The following is a 12,991-nucleotide window of genomic DNA, read 5'->3' on the forward strand; positions in this document are numbered from 1 at the left end:
AAAAATTCTGATAAAACTTTGTTTAGTTCATATGAGTGTAGTGAAAAATTGTGACCCAACTTTGTAATATGCATAAAAGTCTAGTGAAACATTTTGATCAAACTTTGTAAAGTTCATAGATGTCTGGTGAAACAATCTGATCAAATCTAGTAAAACATTCTTATCACCTATGCTTATCTTATAGAAGTCTAAAAAAAAGTTCCCTTTTCAGTCCTTGTAATCTATAGGAAAGTTGATATTAAGGTTATAAATCTGTTTTTGTGGCCTACAGTTAACAAGCAGTTTGTCATGTCTCCTTATTAAAGGTTCTGGATTTGTTAGTGGTTTGCAGCTTGTTCATATTTCCTTTTTGAACTCATTAGTATTTCTGAACTTCTTTTTAATTTCTTAGACAGCTCATTAGGAGTATGGAACCCTTTCCTATGACAACTTTTTAGGAGTGTTATGGTATCATTGATATGTGTGTGTGTGTTTTATGATTAGGGTTAGTTATGCAATGAGAATGATGCAAGATAAGCCGACTTGTCATTAGTGTTCTTGACTCCAGAATGCCTATTTGAAAGTACATTTTTTTAGTGAGTTAGATTTTCTTTGGAATACAATTTTTTCATTATTACTAAGTTTATTACATTTAGGCTTTCCCCCAGGATAGATTACAGTTATTCATTTCATTTAAACTTGATTTTCTTTATAATGTAATTCAAGTTCTGTTTTGTTTGTTGTAAAATGTTTTACATGTTTCGGATGTTCCTTCAGAGTTGAAGATAATTACTTCCTAGTCCTAACCTCCCGCAGGACGACAGGGGATGGGAGCGGGCAGGGTTTGAACCCTGGACCATCGATAAATCTGAACGACAGTCCAGCGCGCAAACCACACGACCAGGCAGCCATCCAGTTCTATTTAGTATTAATCATAAAAAATCAATAAGTAATTTCAAGTTAAGATGTAATATACCTTTAGTAGTTTAATTGTGTACCAGCAGTTTGGTGCTTCAGGTCAACAACCATACACTACAAGGAGTTGTCAACTGGTTGATACTTACTTTGAGAACTCATTAGGAGTTTGCAACTTGTTAACATTTTCTTAGCTCATCAGGAGTTTGCATCTTGTTCATATTTTCTTAGATCAGTGTTTCCCAAACTGTGTTCTGTAGAACCCTATTTAACTAGTAACCACAACATAAATTTATCTCTGTAAAAAAAAATGTTTCGCTAATGACTCAAAATGTGTGAAGTGTTCCATTAAGAAAAATAATGCCTTAGAGAACTAACTAAGAGTTTGCAACTTGTTCATATTTCATAATATATAGCTCATTAGGAGTTTGCAACTTGTTTATATTTTATTATACAACTTATAAGGAGTTTGAAATTCATTCATAATTCCTTGACAACTAAAGGAGTCTGCAACATGTTCATGTTTACTTAGACAGCTCATTAGGAGTTAAGAACCTATTCATGTTTCCTTAGAGAACTTATTAGGTGTATGGAACTTGTTCATATCTCCTTGACAGTTCATTAAGATTCTGCAATTTGTTCATTTTTCATTTGACAGCCCAATAGGAGTTCAGAACTTGTTCATATTTCCTTTCTTGAAGGTCACCAATACATTTCTGTAAATAATGTTGAATAATGTCTATATTCAAATTTTTTTGAAATACTAAATTTGATTTAAATGGCTTTGGTTAGATTAAAATCATGTCTGAAACTTTGTCACAAGTTTAGAGATTGTCTATTCTTACTCTTAATTTTACCTTTTTATTAACTTGCGTATTTTTGTTTTTATTTCTTACTCATAATTTTTACCTTTTTATTAACTTGTGTATTTTTGCTCTTTTTTTAGGACACTGTTCAAAGATATTTTAAGATGTTGGCCTCACATCTTGACACTTGTTAGAGTGTAAAGATTTGACTTAACAAATGTTAAAATAAAAAGAGCACATTGTGGAGAGTTGACCGTCATTAAAAAATGTACATGTACTTATTCTGTTTAAAAAAATGTCCCTCTAACAAATAAAAAAAAATAAAGTAAATATATTACTCTTCTTTTTTGTAAGGTTTAGCTGATTTGCTTCACTTTCTTACCTTTTTTTTTTTACACTTATAATAAACTTAGGAAATCAGTATTTGCTCAGGCTATGAGCAAACTACAAACAATACCAACTGAAATATACAGAAACTAGTTGACACAACATAACCTGTGGTAAAAAAAATGGGTTAGCTGATTTAACTAGAAAAAAAGCAGAAAAATTAGAGACCACTCTATTTGAAAAGTACAACAATCCAAAGTTATGTACTTAAAATCCAACCAAAGAAATGAAAAAAAAAGGCAAACATAATGGGGGGGGGGGTCACTTTATCACATTGTCAATGTTTGGGACTGTGATAGAAGTTAGAAAAAAATTAATAAAATTTGTACTAATTAAAAATATATATAAAAAAGTTTTTTTTAAACATTGTGTTTATTTTTTAGATGGCCACCATCTCCATAGAGACCCAAAAGACTAGACTAGACATGCCTAAAGCCTATCTTCTTAACTATAAAGTTATATAAAAAAATTGAAATTTCACAGTACATCCCCCTTATGTAAAATAGGCATATTGATCATTTTCTTATAAAATTGATTTAATTTTAGCTCTTTAAGGCATTCTGCTAAAAATTATCTTAATTGATTTATTAAACTTAGAGGATTTGAATTTTGCTGATGATATTTAGCTTCTATTTCATTTTTAAAAATGTCAGTCTAAAATTGGGCTAGCAGGCTACTAAACCAGATTATGATAATAAAATGCCTAGTAGACAATCTATTACTTTGGATGGATGTCTGTTACAGTCTGTCAACAACCTGAGTTGTATTATGAATGAAAAAATGCTGATGTCAAAGCAATGGTTAGTAATGCAAGAGTCTCCTCTATACAGCTCAAGAAAATTCAGACCTCAAAAGGCATATCTTTGAGAATTTAATTTATATTTTTCAAAACTGATAGGTTTTGCACTATGAAAGTATGAATTTGATATCTAGCTAAGAACAACTAGTAACACCTGTAATGTAACCAAGATAAATGGTACACACTGACTTGCTGGTCATCAAAATGTAGAATGGTCTGTGTTATTGTGTCCCGGACCTACACTTAGCATGTAACAAATATAAATAGTACACACTGACTTGAGTCCAATTTTAATAATAATAATATACTGTAACTTCAAGCATTCAGTTACAAATCACTGGTTGAATGAGAAAATGCTGGATATCCTTCATAGCTGTTACACAAACATAATCCACATATAGAAATACAGTTACAAATGCATCAAAGTGATATCAAATAATAATTCCTTTAGAATAAGTATATCTCTGGTCAGTTGAGCATTATCCAAAAGTTCCATTAAATGTTTGTTCTAAACAATGTTTTCAATTTATAATTAAGATTTAATGTTGGTATATGTTTAAAAAAAAGAAAGTCTTTTGTTTGGTATTTAATTCATGTCTGAATTCATATCAATATAATGAATTTTAATGGTAAAAAGATCAGTGGCTGTTATTCATCTCATTTCTTTCTCCAGGATTGTCAGACTTCTGCTAGATGTTGATCTTTTCATCACAACACCAATAACTTCTTCTTGGAGTCAAGTAACAGTGTATATCACCTGAAAAAGCTATTTAAATTCCCTTAAAGATCACAAATTAATGCTGATGACATAAAGCACATTTATCCACGAAATCTTATGAACACATAATATTATGTTGTACAACTAAATAGTGGTGTCTGGAAATTTAGGCAGTGTGTATGTAGTGTATATGCTTATTTATTATTTATCTGTTTCTTAAACATAGGCTTATGTTCCCCGCGCTACCCAAACTATAATTCGGAGTGTGAAACATAGCAGATTAACAGGTGCTATATTATGTTTCGTTTAACAAAGATTTTCTTACACTCTACATATTCCTCCCCCCCCCCCCGAGAGGTGGGCCAGGGGTAGTGGTAAGTATTATAATCACGGACTGAGAAGACCTAACGGCGAGCGAGAAAGGGGTTACGTCGTCACTAGATCTGTGTCAGCTCAATACAATTTTTTCTCTTCGTGGTGTAGTCTTAATCATAAACAGATAAAAATTAAAGTTTTAAGATACTGTTAATCTTCTATAATAAAATGCTTATTTCTTATAGTAATACGTTTCCCGTACTAGATCTTTATAATTTATTGTCATTGCTCTATATAGTATAGATCACTTACTCACAATCTATACTTTTGTTGAAAAGAAAAATAATTAAACATATCGTGTAGATATAGATGCGTGTTTCATTATGTTCGTGTATATTTTTGTTTTATTTTATCAATATTTCGCTTTGCTTGGTGACTTAATAGATAAAATATAAATCTAATTGTTAATATATATTTTGTTGTTGATAATTTCTTAAATAGAAAAAAAGAAGAAATAACAAGTTGTTCATCAAATGATTATTAACATTTTATTTAGACCTTCATTTGAGTAAATAAAAAAAACATAGTTGAACGCATAAGAACAAAACACTCTCTTTAAAACATGTTATTTGAAGTTCAATATAGATAAAGGAGATCAATATGCTTAAAAACAACATGGTGGGCGGAATAGATCTAGTTATCTGGGCGTCTGAACTTCTAAATCTTGTATATCTAGTTCTAGATCTAGAGCAGGGCTGCGCAAATAACGACCCCCCTGGCCACAAGTGGCCCGCTGGAGTGTTTTATGTTCTAATATTACTGTAAGAACTGGTCGATGCTGACTGACAGTAATTTAACAGCAGTCGCAAGGATTACAACTAGTAATATATCTAAAACATTTTTAATCTTTTAATTTTCACAATGAAATCATTTTCTTTTTACTCCAGCGCAAGAACACCATCCAATCCAATCACTCGTTCAGCCTTTTTTTTTTTTTTATACATTTGCGTCATTCGCGATTTCACTAGTTGGTCACGTGACAGGGCCCAGCTCTTGTCCCTATCGGTTATACAAATGGGTCAAATGAAATTTTCTTTAATTGTGATTAATTTAATTTAGCCATAGAAAGAAATAATGATGTAGCGCTGTCTTTAATCTAGAATAAATAATCAATGTAATGTAGGTCGATTGTATTTAATATTTAATAGATCTATATCTCATGTGTATTGTGTATTTCAAATAAATGTTGTTGTTTTTTTAACTTTTTTTTGTGACTTCACGAAAGGTATTGTGTATGTGTTTTTTTTGCTTTTTTTGTTTGTCTTTGACTGTTTACAAAACGTATGGTATTCTATTTTGGCCATATTTCATAATGTGTAGCAATTCATCACTTTTAATTTAACTAGTTTACTAGTTAAATTTATATGAAGAGATGCTCGTCCCTCCTGTTTTCGCATTCCGGACTTGGGACCAGACAGTGGTGAAGTTGCCGACATTGCAACTAACTAATCCTAACTATAGGCAACATTTTTTTTTTTACTTTCATCATGTAGGCTTCTTTTACACTCATATCCGTCATGTAGTCTTGTTCAACCCACCCACATTTGCTTATCTTCTTAAGAGTGGTCCAGATGTTTAATTATGCCTTATGGTTAACACTCTTTAGGGCCTTCCTCTGCCTATAAATCCCCCTTTTTTATGTACTTATTAAAGCTGGATACTCTAGTTAACACCTAGTTGAATGCTAGACAGAATGGCAGCTATAGAAGTAATAAAAATTTATATAAGGAGAGATGGTTCATTGAAAAGTCATTGTCTTTTACACTCATCTACGCGTTTGCAAAACATTGGTAAAAAGATTTTTAAATGAGAATAGCTTTGAGAATTTTAAAATAGTTTTTTAAATGTATTTATATGCCTATTGTATATTTTCACTATAAAGTAAACAATGAACTAAGAATTTTAAAAAAATCTAAACATCTATAAACATAATTAAAAAGGAACAAAAAAATAACAACAACACAAAACTTCTTTATTTCTTTCTTTAGATATACATAAATAAAATTAGTTTTAACATAAATGATCAGTGCAGAACACCATACTTTTTTTCGGCTAAACAAGTGGAGAAAGAGAGATAGGTGTGCGCTGTTGGGTCATGCCATTTCGTCAGCGTACTGATAGACAATTGAAAACTTATTGACCTAAATTACAAGGCTCCCAACCTGTATTTATTTAATTATACTTTTGATTTAAGCCATTATTTTTATTGGGACATGATTATAACATAAATTAATCAGATCCTGTACCTTAGAATTAGATCTAGACATCGCCAGGAAAAAGGGAGGGGGAGGGGTCATGAATGTCATGAACATTTTTTTTCGCAATTAAAATAAAAATATAAAAATAAAAGTCATATGGATATATAGAGTTATTTAAACACTCATTGCATTTTGTTTTGCAATATTTTTGAAAGCTGCGAAGAAGGTTTGAATCTTTAAGCCACATATACTTCAGTCAAATGTGTTTACGAAACCTGGCGCGGTCCAATAAACGACAACTTGTCGTTGACGTGGCCGTCTTATTAGTGTAGATTTGATATCCTAGTATCTAGTTCTAGAGTATTCTAGACCTAGATTGGCTAGATATACATTTCTAGATCTCTTACGTAGATCTAAATCCATATTGTAAAATTCTAGATCTAGATCTATAATATGTCTACTTCGGGATTGTAGCATTCACCAACCTATGCTTAGATAAGTTAGATCGCGATTTTCTAAATCAAGTAGATCATACTCTTACTCTTACATATCTATCTTAATATCTAGAATATAGACTTGTGACTCTTTCGGCTTCTGTTGCCAGAGTAATTTCCTTGTTTAAACCAATTTTAATTTCTAGATCTACGAAGTCTACACGATGACGATTCTTTAAAAACATTATTTGATTTAAGAAATTGTTGGATAAAATTAAACTTTAAAAAGAATTAAGCAAAGTTATAGATCTCTAGATTCTTATCTACGTAGGACTAATAAGTTCACTTCAGCTGTGAGCCTGTGTTAAAGCGTCCATTGACAACCAATCATATAAGAGAAAAAAAATCACGCGAACCAATCGGATTATTCTTGTCTGTAAACAGAAGATATATATATATATATATATATATATATATATATATATATATATATATATATATATATATATATATGTTTTAGCAGTTCTTTTTATAGTCAAGAAACGCATTTATATAGGAGGGAAGAAACTTCAAACTTAAATCATTAATTTTCATTGGATGTCTTTTTATAGTATGACCTTAAAAAAAAACAATAAACGATGAGACCAAACATGGCGGGCTCCCTTTAACCATTGTGTATGAATATCAAGTAAAAACAATGAATCTTTTGGTCATTTTCAGCTCTTATATGACAAGGTGACCATTATTAAATGCATTTTTACATAAAAAAATAATATTTTTCAATGTAATCATTAAGTAAAATGCGTGCAGCACGGGGCTTTAGTGAATGAATGCTTACATATAGTGGCGTCCCATACATGACAGCAGGATCTCATGAGGATGCTGGGGGATTATGTGCTGCTCCATGCAGCCAGTCTGCCAATGTGTGTGTGTATGTATGTGTGTGACACTGTGTGAGGGATTATAAATAAGCGAGAAAAAAAAAGTAAGATTACTAAGATGCATCACTTTTTAATTGAAGATTGGGTGGTAGTGAAAAAAAATAAATAAATCCACCAATGCACCCACCCATCATTGACAGAAAAAAAAAAGATTCCAAATATTATCTATTAAAGGCATTAAAGGGAAACTCCGATAGTTTTTCAAATTTTAGTTATTGACTTATTTAAATTCTGCGTAAAAAGTTGTAATAGTAAACATTATATCATTTGTTATTTAAATGCTCAGAAAATTTTATATTTAATAAATTAGACAGAAAATTCTCCACGCCCCCAAAAAAACGGGGTTCTGTGAGATTTTGTTTTAAGTTATTTCATGCGTCACTTCCCTAAACAATACTGAAAGAGAAACTTGAAACTTTAACCAATCGTATCGCTTCATTCTTACAGTAGCTATTAGGCTGTTAGGCTTAGTGACGGCCTAGTCCAGAGCTATGATACAGTTATTTATATAAACATGTATAGATAGATCCAAAAGCATTAGGATAACTAACTCCAGAAAAAAAGTAACATTTTCATCTAAGCCTCTCCCTATCCCAAGAAGTAAATAGATCGTGTGTCTGAATGATTCGAACAAACTGGTCAGTGTAAGACTAGTCTAGACTACGTGTAGTCGGTCATGACAAGACAACCGAGCGATAGTGTTTGTTGTGTGTTGAGTGGTCTGGCGAGAAAATACACACTGCCGTGATTAGTCAAGCATGTAAATCTACTTTTAATACGCATTTTTTCTTTGCTTACAAGATCCTAGATCTAACTGCATAGACAAAGATATATTTCTTTTACGAGAATGTAAACTTTGCTGTATGGTCTCCTGTTATACTTTCAATAGTCAATAGATTAAAACACCTTTGTGACGTCACATAGAAACCCGGTGAAAGTCTGACTGTTTTGGATGCGCAGAAAAATTACGTCAGAAAAACATCAATTACTAAGTTATTATTGCAAATAAAAAAAAAAGAATCATATATTCATTATCTGTAAATCAAAACACATATTATATCAAAAATTGTCAAAGTCATCGGAGTTTCCCTTTAACTCCATATGACCATAATAAAGGCTAAAAGAAAAAAAAGATCGATATCAATTTCCACCTTATCTTAAAAATATTACATGTTGACAGCATCATAAATCAAAATATAACTTCGCAGATCTATTTTCTAATTTTACTATTCGACTAGATATAAGCCTAGATCTATTTTAATTCAATATTTATTTCAACTTTATCTTCATAATAATACATGTCAATAGCACCTTAAATTTTAATCAAATTATAACTTCACAGAACTATTTATGTCTCTAAGTAGACCTTGCTACCACTGGCCAGATTTTTTGCGTTGTCTAGGCGCTGGATCAAGACTAAAAGTAGTTTCCAAGGGGGGAATAACTTAGTGGATTTTTAATATCGCCAGCTTAAAACTGATATGGAAAAAAACAACAACAACAGAAATAATAGATTTATATCGCCAGATTATAACTGATAGGAAGAGAATAAGAATAAAACATATAGAAATGCATTGATGCATTTTAAGGTAATAGTTTTTGTTACCTTTTTCAATCTTATAAATTTTATCAGAGTGTACTAAGTCAGGTACAATGCACAGTTAGATACCAAAGTATTGTGCACCTTAATGTGGTTGTCATGGCCAGGGGTGTCAGTGGGGATAAGCTTCCATTGTATATAAAATACTCCTAAAGGCAAGCGTCTCAGATAGCCTCTGACAACCAAGTCCAGCACCTGGCCTTCTCGTGTGGCTTAGATACTAAGCCCGGCAAAACTGCTCTTACTAACAGGTGAAGGCGGATACTTGGCGCCACAAAACCGGGAGCTTCGGGTAGATGGAGCTCGTCAGCCTAGTTAGGCAATTCATCTAGGGGTACTGTGATTTCAAACCCACGCTGCATTGCGGTAACAACCTCAAGGAATAATCAGGAGTGAAGCCCCTTAGGCGTTGGGAGTATAAACCATGAAATTTCCTCCAGCAGCTTCTGCAACTATGTTGGTGCCAAATGTAACTCGAAGCGTTCTTTTGGATCTCATCAGCAAGGTTGAGAGAGGGACCATGACGCATGAACAGAATAGTACACTATTTTGGGTTATAGTGATTTTCAGAATTTTAAGTTTTATCTTAAAATTGATTTTTGCAAAAGATCAAGACAAATATTGTTATAGCTATAAGCAAGAGTAATACATCTTTTTAGAATATAATGTAAAAGCTCTTTTGTCATGCTACTGTACATATTTAAATATCATTCTCACATAGAAATTCTAAATGCATTTCTTCTTGGATAGTAAAAATTACTTTATTATGAAATAAGTACAGAATTATAAAGACATTTATTTCAAAGCTCTTTATTATCATTGAATAAATTATATTATCTACTCGTAGGAATGAAAAAAAAGTGTGCAGTATAGTTGCTACACAGAAAGACTTACAATTATGTCTAATATTACAGAAAATCATTCTTTACATAACAATGATTTTTAATAATAAAAAACTGCATTTAAATATTACATAGCATACTAACTATCAGTACCTAAAACGCAATTAAACTATTATTTAATACAAAACTATATGATTGAGCTTTTTATAAGCAAAATTGTAGTCAAACTGAATATCCATTTGATTGGATCAATAAAAATTAACTTATCTTAGAATGGACCTCATTCACCAACATTTAGTCACGTGATCTTATTGATAAAACAATGAAAAAAACTGTCTCGTGACAACCATCATAAATTAAACATGAGATTGTAAATTATATAGAAGAGATAAAGCACCACGTGGCTAAATGTTGTTTGTTTACAATTGGTGAATGAGGTCCATTGAAAACTATCTAAGATTCATAATGCCCCCCATAATGAAGAATTACAGAAATAGTTAAGACAAACATAAGCCTAACAATAAAATGTATAGTTCTTATTTAATTAACTTTCTTGACATTATTATAATTAAGCCACATAAGAAAACATATGTAAATTGTCACTAGCTTTAACAAAGCTTCGTTGATGTCTTTGTTGATTTGTGGAGAGGTATCAATCTTGGCTAGTATGCTGGAAAAAATTTGAAAAGAATATTTATTAAACTGCTTTATAAATAAACTAAATCCATAACATATATAAAAATAAAAAGTATGTAATACATATATCAAGATCTAAAAAAAAAAAAATTGAAAACTAAGGGCTTAATTAAATGACATTATAATATTTTGTTACTCGCCAGCATTGATTATTTCAACCAAACAATTGAAATAGCCTTATTTTTAACTTTTCACAATTTCTTTTTAATTAAGGGCCACCAAATTCACCTTGCCTATGGCATCCAATCCCCAAAGGCCAGCACTGCCAGCACAATGGCCATATGCAAATACTTTTCCCCAACTAATGTCAGGTACCCATTAGAGTTGTGTGGGTTACTCCGAGGCGCCCTTTTAATTCCTGAATTAAAAAAAAAATTCTAACCTTTGCTAGAGACCATAGTCTTGAGTAAACTGAGAAATAAGATGAGATTGTCTAGATGACTAACAAGATCTAGTGACAATCTAGTCTAGAGTCTATTGAAAAATATAGAAATAGAATATATTATTTAGCTTTAGATCTAGAATCTAAAATTATTATAAACTCTAATCAAGATTGACTAGATCATGATAGATGAGTAGAGATCTAAATTTATGTTCTCTATGTTAGATAATAGTTTTTGCATCCATTTTTTGGTATACACTTCTTTCACCTACTAACTAGATGATTAGGTGGCTGAAGGTTACAACATCATAAAGACTGGGGTTTTGAATTCCAGGATATTTATGATAATTCCAAGTCAACCCAACTCTAATGGGTACCTAAGATCAGTTGAGGAAAAGATAGGTGTAAGATAATACCTTAATAACATTCAGTAATAGTAAATAATTACCTGATGCATGGCTAGTCCAGCTTTCTCTGGAAATGTTCCAGCCCAGTGCACACATCTTCACAATGAATCTAATTACTGCAAAATAAAAGGTAAACTTGCATCATGTGAAATAAAAAATAATTAAATTTTTATTCAACCAGTGTCAATATGAAAAGTCATCACAAAAAAGCAAATTTGGATTATAATAGCTAAAGCAAAAAAATAAAAATAAAATCTAAATAACCTAAAAAAGATAAAATATAAGTTTGATTCTGAAAGGCCATAACAAAATAATACAAGATACTTCCAGACAGCCACTACAAATAACACAAAAGTCGATTCCAAGCAGTCATAAAGAAAAGTTATCAAGTAGATTCCAAATATTAACTGCCAAAAAATAATCAAGTTAATTCTAAATAACAACAAACAAACAAACAAAAAAATGCAAAAGTCTGATTCTAAACAGCCATCACAAAAAAAAAGCAATTAATTTAAACAACCACTACGAAAAACACCATATCAGACATTGATCATAAAAACACACAAATCTGATGAAGAGCTTAAGTAATATACACATTTCTGATTCCAAACAGCCATCTCCAAAGAAGAAAATGTCAATTCATTCAGCTACTAAAAAAAGCACATGATTCTTTAAAAAAAAAAAAAAAAAAAAAATCCGCTACTGAACAATGATCACAAAAAACACACAAGTCTAATTTCAAACAGAGCTCATAAAAAGCCATCACAAAAAAAAAAAGCCCACAAGTCTAAAGCAGAACATTGATCACAAAAATGCACAAGTCCAATTTAAAACATTGATAAAAGAAAAACTAACAAATCTGATAAAGAACATCAATTAAAAAAACACATGTCCAAACTGCCATCAATAAAGACCCAAATGTCAATTCAATCAGCCACTACTAAAAAAAGCAGTTGATTTAAAAAAAAACAAAACAAGTCTTATGCCGAACATTGATCACAAAAAAACCCCACCTAGTCCAGTTTCGAACTCCACACCGATCTTAAAAAGGAGGCATAAGTCAGACTTCTAACAGCCATCACATAAAATAAACAAATAAAAATGCCATTCTAAAAAAACACAAAGTAAATGCACAACTCGGAATGTGAATATCCATCACAGAAAAACACAAGTCTTTTTCAAACAGCCCACACAAAAAATAAGTATGATTAAAAACACCCATCACAAAAATTTTAATAACCACCAAAAAAAAATGCGCAAGTCGGATTTATATTACTGATCATAAAAAGACACAAGTCCAATTCTGAACATCAATAACATAATCACACAAGTCCGATTCCAATCAGCCATTACAAAAAAGGACTATTTCATTTCAAACAGCCATCACGAAAAAAGCAAATTTCTTTTCAAACAGCCACTATACAAAACACGTTGATTCTAAACAAAAAAAAAAAAAAAAAAAACACAAGTCCGATGTCGAACATCAGTTACAAAAAAAATTTTAAAAATGTC

The 12,991-nt window shown here is 31.2% G+C and overlaps 1 long non-coding RNA gene across 3 annotated transcripts in view; it reads left to right on the forward strand.

Moving 5' to 3' along the window:
* The window catches only part of LOC129922308 (uncharacterized), a 33,572-nt gene extending 28,438 nt beyond the window's left edge, over positions 1-5,134 (forward strand). For 2 of the 3 annotated variants that reach the window (XR_008774279.1, XR_008774281.1), the window contains exons 5-6: positions 1,841-1,968; positions 3,560-5,134. This is a non-coding gene — a long non-coding RNA (uncharacterized LOC129922308). The remainder of the gene's footprint in view (positions 1-1,840; positions 1,969-3,559) is intronic. The other variant, XR_008774280.1, reaches the window with a different exon arrangement.
* Positions 5,135-12,991: the final 7,857 nt, after the last annotated feature.

This window comes from Biomphalaria glabrata, chromosome 13, assembly GCF_947242115.1.
Source record: "Biomphalaria glabrata chromosome 13, xgBioGlab47.1, whole genome shotgun sequence".
In the NCBI taxonomy this organism is placed as follows: domain Eukaryota; kingdom Metazoa; phylum Mollusca; class Gastropoda; family Planorbidae; genus Biomphalaria; species Biomphalaria glabrata.